Below are 12,127 nucleotides of genomic sequence, written 5' to 3'. Positions count from 1 at the left end.
AAACCGATAAACATTAACACGCAGACTCCATTTTATATATTTTTTTCCCGACATTAGATTTGGAGATAAACTTTTGTGCGCTGTCTTGGAAATCCTGGGTTCATGTGCTGCAAATATCAGAAAATAGTACCACACACCATCCACAAGTTGGGCTTTGTGGCAGGTGTGGAAAGTTAATGCCCAGTCAGTGTGGCAGGTGCGGAAAGGCAATGCCAAGTCAACCTGTCTATTGTAGAATCTAGGTTACTCGCCTTCCAGGTCGTGTGAGAATGACTTGCGGGATGGGAATTACTAGTTCGGTTTCACATCTCAAATATTCACAGTTCTCATAGTAGCTTTTCACATGATATTTTCCAGCGTGGTTCTGCAGCAGCCATACTTTTCATATTAATGTGTATTCTTGTGAAGACCCTACATGTTTTAATAGCAATATATGAACTAACAGCTACTGTTTTCTTCCTCTGTTTTTCCTCATCTGAAATTCTGTGTTCACCTACTCAGACTGTTGATAAATGATACTGATGAAGTTTGTGATTCACATAAACACATCCCTTTGTGACGTGTCCAACCCCACGGTTCTCTCCAAACCCATCATGCAGGGCAGAAGGGACACTATATTCACCAGACGCCATACAAGCACTCCACTTGTATATGGTCAGAACTAAGCCTCTGCACAAAACAAAATAACAATGTTTCCTCTGCTACTGCACGCCTTGTACAGCCCATTTCCAGGAGTGGCCTATCTAGATATATAGTTCAATAAATTCAATTATGCTATTCATGTGTGTGCCAGCAACGTGTAGCTATTTCACGGGCACATTCCAATAGTAAAGAAGGGCCATCTAGGGCTTTCCTGTTCAGAATTCCCCCAAAATAAAAATTGTGAATGGAAGACATCAAGTCATTCACTTATGTTTCTTCCAGTTTCCTACTTCCACTCCAGTCAATCGGAATTCTTTTACAGAGGATGCAGTCCTTGGCCTTGAGTTTCTTGTAACCTTCTAAGGATAGGAACCTGACTGATTTTCAATCAATCAACTTTAAGAGATCATATCTGTGCCCGTCACAGTTCTTTAAAGCTCATTCAGATTCTGTCATTCCTGGATGCGTACTGAACAGAAGTTATTATTGTCCTACATCTGTCACTGTGTACAACAGTGAATAATGGGATACTGTTCTAATGCCTAGAACAGAGGGCCAGTATAACAGGCCACTTAACTTGATCAAGTTCTTTCAGTTTGACTAAACACAAGTTAAAAAGGATGATGCCACTGTGTCAACCAAGCCTGTCTTATGCACTTTTATTCAGGGCTCAGCCCTATCAACCTTATTGTTCAATAATTACATGGAGTCCTCGAGTTGTGATCTCCCAATATCACCTGTACTCTAAAGATGTGTTAAAACACATTTGCCTAAAAAATGACTAAGAGCAATGAGTTGCAATCCCAAACAACACTTGGCATATATGATTATGAATGAGAGGAAAGATATTAGGCATTAACGGTTTCAAAACTGAGTTTATGACTCTAGGAACCAAGTTGACAATGGCCTACAATTCAGTTGGCCAAAGGCTCTGGGAGAAAACCCAGAACCAGTCTGATCTTTAAGCATTCTTGGAATTTACTTTGACCTTGTGGAAAAGTGGATCATGATTTGGGGTGAGTGACTAGCCACCTCAAGGAATAATGACAACCCATTGTGAGGGTGAGGAGTCAAAGTCACTATATTAACCAGAGCTCAGCTCCCTGGTAGGTGTGGCACAGAGGAGATGGGTGTAATTCAGGGTTGTGTGTAAAGTATTTATGCAGTACCAGAGCAGTAATAAGCAAAATCCAAAACAATAAAAATCCCAAGCAAAATTAGAAAAATCTCATAGGGGATCCGCAAACTGAGCATTGGGAGTCCACTTCTCTGTCCTGGGTACAAGAGAGAGCAGATCCAGTTTCTTCAGGGCTCTTCTCAGGTCGCAGACAGCACGTTCAGTCCTCTTCTGATTCTTCCTCTAGTCCATCAGTATTGTAAAAATGGGTGTCTGGAGGTGCCACATTTATGCCTGACACGAGCTAGTGGGTATGAATCATTCCTAGGCATACCCTAACCAATGTGGTCAAAGTTCCCAGGCCATCCCTACCCCCTTTGGGCATTTTTAAGAAGGTGAAGTATTCCACTGCACTAAACGTAGACTCTCAGGGCTGGGGGTAATCCTATTCTCCTCCTTCATCTAACACTAAAATCCAGTTTGAGGCAGACACTATACCCCAGCAAACCCGAGGAGAGAAGTCTGGTAGAGTAAAGAAGGTTTTTCCAGAAACCAGACAGTGGATACACAAACATTGTTTTGGCATCCTGTTTCTAATCCTTTCAAGTGTGCCCCAGTGTTCTATGTAAACCCATTAGACCCTATCAGGCAAGACTTGATATTCAAGCAGGAGTTTACCCTATAATGGGTTACCTCTTCTGTTTCAGGTCCACCTATTGTTGTCTGTTGGGAAGTAATTCACACCTATTCAAATGCTAATTATTGGCTCTAGGAAAATGTCACTATTTGACATGGCAACCCCCACTTTTTGCCTGGTATTCAATGCACTTTTGACAGAAACTGCACTGGGTTCCAGCTAACCAGGTCCCCAGCGCCAGATCTCTTTTCCTAAACTGTACAATTGTTCCCCAGCTGACAATACCTTTAGCACCCCCTATAAGTCCCTAGTAAATGGTACCCCTGGTACCTAGGGTATGGACTACTAAAGAGGGTCTTTCCAGGCTGCGTCATGTATTGTGCCACTCTAGGAGACCCCTGAGCACCAACATGCAAACTGCCATTGCAGGCTGCGTTCCATGGTGCAGAGAAAGGTGATGACACAATATGGCACACCTCCTGTTTGCTGTGTCTGCAGACACTGCATGCAGTATAGCTAAGGCATCCCTACAACAGGCCTTACAGCCCTAAGGCACTGTGCACTATAATGCATGTGTGGACATATCTGCATGAGCAGATATTCCCCTGTAATGTCCAACTTGATTCTTAGATGTTACAGGTGAACAGGGAAGCAATCTTGAACACATGTGCTGGGCACTGGTGTTTACCAGCTCCCCTGCTACACGATGGCTTCACTAAAACTAGAGGTGCTTACTATTAAACATCTCGTATTAATACGCTACTGTGGTAAAGATGCATTTAAGTGAATATTTTACTTAGCTGCTTAAATCAGTATCTTAAAAAGTACTTATTTGCTATTGAAGTTCTTGGTATCAAACTTTATATAAAAATATGACTTATTTTTCTAAATTGGTCTTGGATTTATACTTGAGTGCGTGTCTCATTTATTGCCTCGTGCGTGTCAACAAATGTTTAGCACTACCCTCTGATAGGCTTAACTGTTCGCCCACACTACCACAAAATAGAGCATTTGGTGTGTCCCTTGTGCCTCTGTAAGCCAACTGGGGTTTGCATGGACTCGTTACACATTATACCTCTTTTTGGTCCACTATATAAAGAGCCAGCTTCGTACATTGGCTGAAATTTAAGCACAAATGGGTCCCCTGAAGCTCTAGGCAGGGAAAAGTTAAAAAAAGATCTAACTTCACTGTTGAATTGGATTTTATTAACTATTAAAAACAATTGTTTAGTTACTTTTCTAGCTGTTTCCTAACTGAAATTAGCATTATTAAATGTAATAATGTAACTCAGTGTTTTCCGACTGATTCCAGTGATGGGTTTATTGAACCATACACCTACCAACTACTAGTGTCCTGGCTGGCTGGTGTAGACCAGCCGGCCACCACAGACAGGTTTCTGACCCCCTGCAGGCGAGAGCCCGCGCTCTCTGAAGACAGAAACAATGCCTGCTCCGGCCAAAGGTGTTGCCTGCTCCGGCCAGAGGTGTTGCCTGCTCCGGCCAGAGGTGTTGTAATCTCCTTTGAGCAGGATGACTAAGAAATCAGCATATCAAGGAAGGAGGCTCCAAAGGCCTCCGCCAACTTTGATATGCGACCCAGGGCTTCCCCAGATAGGGGAATTCCCTCACCCCTGCCCCGGGCCCATTTGGCACCAGGACAGGTGGGAACATTAGTAGTCAGGAGACATCTCCGCCGCCCCCCCCACCACCCCACCCCCGTCCCCATCAGGCTAGTACCATCCCAAAGGTGGGCTACCTGATGTGAACAGGTCCTTTAGAATTCCACCATCTTGGGTTTGTTGGAATTAGGCCTTCTGGGTCAGGGTTATTCTGATTTCCCACCGAAGTAGTCATAACAAGGGTGTAGGCACCCTAAATGTATGTATCCCATTGGCTACTACCTGTCACTCCCTGTAACACTCCTAAATTGAGTATTAAGGTGGCACCCCTGACACCAGGAACTCTGATTCAATTGATCAAGAAGAGCTGAAAGCAAAGCGAGAACAGAAGACTGACTGCAGACTTTTGGCACCAAACCCTGCCAGGCGCACCAAGTCTTGACAATCTTGACCAGCTGCTAATCCTGGAGCTGACCAGCTTCCAAGACCCAGAGAGACTGGCAGCCATTCGCAAATTGCCAGCAATCTCCCTTGGAGTAGAGGAGCTACTCCCCTGCAGTCCGCAGGCACTGACAAGTAAAGTCTGGTTTACCGTGTTGCCCCTCACCCAGCCAACCCTATGCTCCATAGTCCCCAAGGCCCTTGCGACACGAGTGCCCTGTTGGGAGCTCCTGCACTTGTCCCTAAGTCCCCCTCCGCAGCTTGTTTCTATGTGGCTCCCTTCACTTTACCAGTGTAGCATGCACAGCTAACAACGCGACCAGCATCTCTGCACCTGGACGCTCCAGTGCAGGTAACAAGAATCTGCTGGTAGTACTTTGGATCTTGGTCCCCTACGACCTTAAAACCTAACAGAGACCCCCAGAAATTGTACGCAATCAACTGTATGCTAGATATGCTTTTTCTCTCGTAGGAATGCATTGTGCATAAAGATGCATTTAAGTGAACATTTTACTTACCTGCTAAAATCAATATCTTAAAAAGTACTTAGTTGTTATCAAAGTTCTTGGTACCAAACTTTATATAGAAATATGACTTATTTTTCTAAATTGGTCTCGGATTTATACTTGAGTGTGTGTCTCGTTTATTGCCTCTGTGTGTGTCAACAAATGCTTAGCACTACCCTCTGATACGCCTAACTGCTTACCCACACTACCACAAAACAGAGCATTTGGGGTGTCATTTGTGCCTCTGTAATCCAACTGTGGTTTGCCTGTACTCTTTACACAGTGTACCTTTTTTTGGTCCACTATATAGATAGCCAGCTTCCTAAATTTGCTGAAATTGAAGAGCAAATGGGTCACCTGACGTTTTGGCAGAGAAAAGTGAAAAAAGAAAATCTGACTTCACTATTGAATTGGGTTTTATTAACTATTAAAAACAATTGGTTAATTTTTTGTTGTTGCTGTTTCCTAACTGAAATTAGCATTATTAAATGTGATAATGTAACTCAGTGTTTTCCGAAGGCACCCTTAGCCTTGTTACAGAAAATAACTTTTTGGGGTTTTCACTGTAAGGATATGTTTAACATTACATTTCTAAGTGTTCTACTTTTATATACCAAGCACCCTGTCTTATGGCCGATAAGGCTTACATGGGACTAACTTATAAATATTTAAAACAAAGATTTTGACCTGTCAAAAGGAATTATTTTGCCAAGTTGAATTTACAGTTTAAAACTGCAACAGCCAGGCTACAAATGGTAGGCCTAGAGTTATGTAGTCACTGTAGTGGATGACACATTGGTGACCGCAGTCCACTACTGACATTTCACGTACATTCCCTGGGTACCCATTGTACCATATTCTAGGGACTTACAGATAAGTTCAATATGTCAGTCGGGGGAATGGCAGTTTCACCATGTTGACAGGGGTCACAGACACTTTTTTTGCTGGTTAGCGGGACTAAAGTGCGCAGAGTTGTACAGCCAGCAAAAGTATAGGGTCCAGCAAAAGAAGACAATTGGCAGTAACCCTGCAGAAAGGGCACATTTTTTTAAAAGGTTAGTATGGTCCCCAAGTCCAAGGAATTCCTCAGTGTAGATCTGGTGCTCCTCAGTGCCGCCCATTTTTTTACCTCCCCACCCTCCGTCCTCAGTAGTTAGTCATCAAAGTCCCCTCAAACGAGCCTTGGCAGGGCGCGTGGCCAAGATGGCGACCTGACCAGACGTGAAACACTGAGGCTCCCCGCCGTGGCCCTTCGCCCGTGGTTATCCAGCGCATGCAGTCCCCCAACTTCTGCAGCAAGTAGTGAACCGGCAAACAGGGGCATAGCGGTCCCACGACGAGGGGTCAGCTGTGCCCTCTGATCGGCGAAATCCCACGCACTGACCTGGTGGATGATCCGGTTCTCCTGCAACGAAATGGCGCCCAAGCGGTAGCTGCTGGTGACGGAGGCGGGCGTCCTCTCTGGCCCGGTGTTTTGCCTACGACACAGCTCCAGAGTGGTAGTTCACGCACCGGATCGCGTTGCAGGCGGTGAGCGGCTCCGGTGCTGAGGAGGGGCGAGCGCGGTCCTCTGGACTGACCTGCGCCCGGCTGGAGGTGTACTGGGCCCGACGGCGCGAAAATTGAGGGCGCGGCTTCAGGGCCTAGCCGCGCCGGAGCAGTACCCTTCAGGCGCATGTCGGACCCGGGAGCTCGAGAAGGAGGGGCCTGGCGACCGGAGGGCGAAACAGTGAACGCCGACGCCGAGGTAGTTGGGGCACTCACTCTGCAGCGGAGCTACTCCGGGCCGTGTGGTGATTGGAGCGGCCCTTGCTTTTCTGGACCCCAGGGGCCGCCGCTCATTCAGCTCTCCGCTGCCGTCCTTGGTGTGTGCTTGGGGTGTCTGGAGTGGTCCCATCCTGCCTTAACATACCTGTGGCAGTTACGCAGCGTGGCGCTTCCTCCAGAAAATGGCGCCTTGACGCTGCAGAGCTGCGGATCACAGGGAGCCTTCCCTGGACTAGTGGGGCGGCCCAGAGCTTCGGACCTATCGGCAGCTCCCCATCTCGACTACGCTGCGACTGGTGGGTGACTTCTGCGCTGCGACGGTTGGCACACCTCGAGTGAGGTCTGCCCGACACTGCTTTGAGCACCAGGTACGCTTCCCTGGCCTGGGATTGTTGGCGCTCGCGCCGAGTGGGGGAGAGGCGGCAGCGGTGCCCGACGAGACAGGCACCACTGGGGGTGGTCCCTGTGAGGGTGGTGCGGGGCGCATCGTCCTTCCGAGGGAGCAACACCCGCTGCCCGCCCGCCTATGACTTTCCGCGCCCTGAGCCACAGATAACGGCGCACAAGGGGTTGGTCCGCTCTGCGCCATCTAGACTCGGCCTTTGTGGGACTCTGGCCAGCTGCCTCCGGCCTTGACAGAACCTCGGTGCTTGCACCCCCCATAGCGTCTATCGCGGCCTCAGGAGCGACATTCCAGGACTGGGGCTCTGAGGTCTGACAGCTCTCGAGGTCTGTGGGGTCTGGCTTGCTCCCCCATCGCAATAACGCAGGAAGGTGTCACCAGGTCTAGGGAGATCTACCAGAGGACTCTACAGCCCAGCCACCCAGCCACGGACCCCTCTGGGATACATGCAGTCTTGCGCAGGAGGTCCTCGTCGTGCTGCATGTCCTAGCTCTCTCTGAGGTGCGCCTCTCCCAACGACCGGGCCTCCGATCACGGCCTAGCTGGAGCCCAATTTGAGCCCCCCCCCTCTGTCATCCCGACTCTGCCAAGGACCGTCTTTGTAAGGATCGCCCGCGGCCTTTGTGACGGCGGACTTGGGCCCACCACCTTTCCGAGAGACTGTGGACGGCGCCCCGGCAGATCTCACACGCGGACACACAGCTACGACCAACAGGCCACAACTCAGTCATTCCACTAGTGGCACCAGCATGGCCAACATGCGAAAAAAGGGGGATCGCTCTTTAAAAGACATGCTCAGAAAAGGGTCAGCAGCTGGAGATAGGGGGAGCCTTACCCCCTCCATCATCGACGCAACCCACTCGACCGGATGAAGGTGAGGTGCCCATCACCCAGGCATTCCTTGAATCTCTTTTTAACACCCTCCGTGAAGACTTTCAAACGCTTAAACAGGAGGTGGCGGGGGAGGTTCGAGAAATCCGCTGCGGCGTGGACGAGTTGGGAGAGCGTGTGGCAGCCATAGAGAACGGCGAGCACTCTAAATCCGAAGAAGTAGAGCAGCTACAACAAGAAATCCTTCGACTTGGGGATCAGCAGGTCGAACTGCAGGCTCACGCAGAGGACCTCGAAAATAGATCCCGACGCAACAACATCCGCGTGAGATGTGTCCCATTACAAGTGGAAGGGGCAGATGTGACCAAATACCTCCAGGGCCTCTTCAGGGACATTCTGGGGTTGGCCAGGACTTTGATGTCCGAATCGACCGCGCCCACAGGGTGGGCCTTGGGAGAAGGGCACCGGCTCCCCCACCAGATATCTTGGCCTTCTTACCGGACTTCCCCCCTGAAGAAGCATATTTTAAAGGAAGCTCGCCCAAAACAACCACTCACGTATCAGGGGCAAGCCATAGCTCTTCACCAAGATTTGGCCTCCATCACCCTTCAGAAGCGGAAGGTTTTCAGGGACGCAACAACTTTCGTGAAAGCCAACGGAGTGCCTTACTCGTGGGGCCATCCCTTTAGTTTAATCTTCAAGTGGAATGGAAGGCTGCACCAACTCCGCTCTTTCCAGGAGGTATCCGACTTACTCTGTCTTACTCAGCGCAGTCCCGACTCTTCTCCAAAACCATCACAACGATCATCAAGGGATGGCTGGCAGCAAGTGGGAAGTCAACGCTCACCTATGACAAACGTGAAGCCGGATCGCGCCACGATAACCACCGAAAGGGCCTCGGCCCTCGCAGCAGTAATGAGAGACACTTCTAGGCCGGACTCTCTGTAATCTCACTATGGGGACTACACTGCGCATCACATTTTCGCTACCGGTTGGGGGTGGGGGGGTGGCGAGCGGGGAGCCCAGGTCACCCGGACACCATGTTCACCCTGCTATTCTCTTTCCATTTGTCCTCAGCTCGTGTTGAGGATATTGGACAATGTTTGGTATTTGGGAATGTTTCGTTGTGGTTTGGGGGGGGTGGGAGGGAAGGGGGAGGGATGGGGCGGAAGTTGAGGAGAAGGGGGGAGCGGCCAAAGGGAGACTACGAAGGCAGGTTGCATCCAGGAATGTGAACTTGACCAGGGCGGAGTCACTGAGTCAGCTTCTCCTAAGCACAAACTGTCATTGCTCAGCTGACACATACTCAGCGAACTACTTTGTCTACCATGGCAATCCAAGTCCTCACTCTCAATGTGAAGGGGTTGAATAGCCCCATCAAGAGACGGTTGATTCGGAGTTACTTAGAGAATTCTGGGGCCTCTATTTGCCTGTTGCAGGAAACACATCTATTACCCAAAGATTGGCACAGAATGAGATCTCGAGCGTTTCCTCACCAATTCTATTCTTCTATGCCAGATAAGAAAGGGGGGGTGGGTATACTGTTGGTGCGACACTTTCATGGCGGCATTGGTGACAAAATAGCAGAGATAAAGGGGAGGTTACTGGCTTACAGGTTCTGGGTGGGGGGTGCCCCCGTTATTGTGGCATCCCTCTACGCTCCCAACTCTGGGCAAGAGCCCTTTCACACAGATTCCCTGTCGGAAATACTTCGCCACCACAACAGGCAAATTTTAATTTGGGGCTACCTCAACCTAGTCATGGACTCTGGTAAAGATAGATCAGGTCAACGCCACGGGGGAGCAGGGGCGATCTCGAGTGTAGGAAGGGACTGGCTACAGAGTAGGGGGCTGATAGAACTTTGGCGAGCGGCTCACCCCCACAGCACACAATACTCATTTTTTTCCCATGCACATCAAACGTATGCTCAGCTGGATCACTTTATAAGGTCGTCCGACCTCAACGCACTGGTCCAGACCGTTGAAATTGTCCCGGTGGCTCTGTCCGATCATGACACCATGACTGTTACGCTTGACCTCTGCCCCCTGCACCGACCAAAGGGAAGGTGGCGTCTCCGGGAATCCATACTACAACGTCCCGACGTTTCACAGCAGGTGCATAAATGCATCAGTGACTACTTGACGACTAATGACTCCACAGACGTATCCTTGACTGCACTATGGGGATCCCTTAAAGCAGTAGTGAGAGGGGAACTAATAGCTATTTCTGCGGCAGACAACAAGATCCGCAAAGAGAAGAGGGAGGAGTTAGCGGCCAAAGTGGCAGAACTCGAGAGAGTACATTGTCGCACCGGGGCCCTGCGAATGTGGCGGCAGCTGAAATCGTCCAGGGCCCATGGGCTAGCCTGGACCTTGATAGGGCAGAGTACACCGCCTTACGACTTAAACACTCCTACTATATCGGGGGAGATAAAACGGGGAAGCTCCTGGCGAGTAAACTCCGAGCCAGGGCTCAACGCTCCAAAATCGTGGCCCTTCACACTTCGTCCGGTGAGCGGGGCGAAGGCGATGAGCAGATCGCAGAAGCCCTTCGTGACTTTTACGCAACTTTGTATAGTAGGGACCTACGGTCGACGGCTCGGGGAGGCTTATCTCAGCCAGGCAGCTGTAACAGCTCTAAATGCATCCGGCGTTACAGCGTTAGACGCGCCAATTAGAGTGGAGGAAGTCATAGGCGCGATCTCCCGCCTCAAACCTCTGAAATCAGCGGGGCCGGATGGGTTCTCGGTGGATTTTTACAAAGCCTTCTGCTAGCCCCTAGCCCTGATTTGAACTCGCCTGTTCAACTCCTTCGAGTGTCCAGTTTCTATCCCTGTGGATATGCTGGAAGCGGATATAGTGGTTATTCCTAAACCTGTGAAGGATCCCACTCAGTGCGCAGCATACCGTCCAATCTCCCTACTTAATCTTGACCTAAAGCTATTTACAGGTGTCTTAGCTGCCAGACTGGGCCCCCCACTTGCCGGACATTATCGAACCCAACCAATCGGGTTTCATACCCAACAGGCAAAGCAGTGACAATACCAAACAGTTAATGCACTTAATAGACAAGGCCCACTATATGGGGCTGGACGCCTTATTACTTTCAGTCGACGCTGAGAAAGCGTTTGACAGGGTGGACTGGGGTTTTTTGGATAAAACTCTAGCGCACTTTGGCATATGGAATCGTTTTAAAGCCTGGGTTGTGAGCTGCTATGATCAACCCACAGCGACGATCCGTGTCAATGGGATCAGTTCACGGCCGTTTGACATCAGGCGAGGCACAAGACAGGGGTGTCCTCTTTCACCTCTGCTCTTTGCGCTATACATTGAACCCCTAGCGCAAGGGATTAGGAACAACCCCGACATCTCTGTTATTCCCTTCAGGAGGAACGCCACACTGTTAATTTATATGCGGACGACATCTTGGCGACTCTTGATACTCCCAGCCGTTCTGTCCCAGCGTTCTTACAGGAGCTGACTGACTTTGGCTAAGTATCGGGTTTTAAAGTCAACATGGGGAAATCAATGGTGCTGCCGCAGGGCCTCAACGAGAATGAGAGCACATTTCTAGGGTTCGGGGAACTGCGACCACAATCTGAAATCCCCTACTTGGGGATAACTCTGACTCCGTCCACTGACCAAACAATTGCTCGAAATTATTCCATCCTCCACTCCCAAATTACTTGAGATCTTCGCAAGTGGCAGACTCATCCCCCGGCGCTGTTAGGCCGCGTGGCAGCGGTTAAAATGTCCATTTTGCCTAAAATACTATACATATTTCAGACTATCCCGGTTGGACCCCCCATGCATTATATTCACTCATTGCAACAAGAGATGCACCATTTTATCTGGGCAGGAAAACACCCGAGGGTACGTAGAGGCATTGCCTACTGATCCCCGGACGAAGGAGGTTTGGGGATTCCCCACCTATTGACCTACTACAGACGCAACTTCGCTATCTCGTAGAATGGAGTCAACCTGAGTCAAAGAAAAGATGGTTGTTCCAAGACAGAGCTATGACAGGCCTCTCCTTTTGGAAGGTACCATTCCTGAAACCTTCGGATAGACCATAGTATCTCAATAGATCTCCCATCACTCGCTCAATAGTAGTGACCCAGTGGCACCTTACATCCTTCCCCTCGCCACTCACGCCCTTATTCGA

At 49.5% G+C, this 12,127-nt stretch overlaps 2 protein-coding genes across 3 annotated transcripts in view; one reads left to right on the top strand and one right to left on the bottom strand.

Annotated features, from left to right (window-relative positions):
- TOGARAM1 (TOG array regulator of axonemal microtubules 1) overlaps positions 1 to 12,127 on the top strand; it is an 846,610-nt gene that overhangs the window by 506,176 nt on the left and 328,307 nt on the right. The gene's annotated exons all lie outside the window — the stretch shown is intronic.
- LOC146799375 (endogenous retrovirus group 3 member 1 Env polyprotein-like) overlaps positions 1 to 12,127 on the bottom strand; it is a 149,782-nt gene that overhangs the window by 78,916 nt on the left and 58,739 nt on the right. The window lies entirely within an intron of this gene.

This window comes from Triturus cristatus, chromosome 9 (genome assembly GCF_964204655.1).
Source record: "Triturus cristatus chromosome 9, aTriCri1.1, whole genome shotgun sequence".
NCBI lineage: Eukaryota > Metazoa > Chordata > Amphibia > Caudata > Salamandridae > Triturus > Triturus cristatus.
Note: the sequence above shows the minus strand (reverse complement) of the source record. Positions and strands in the feature narration are given on the sequence as shown.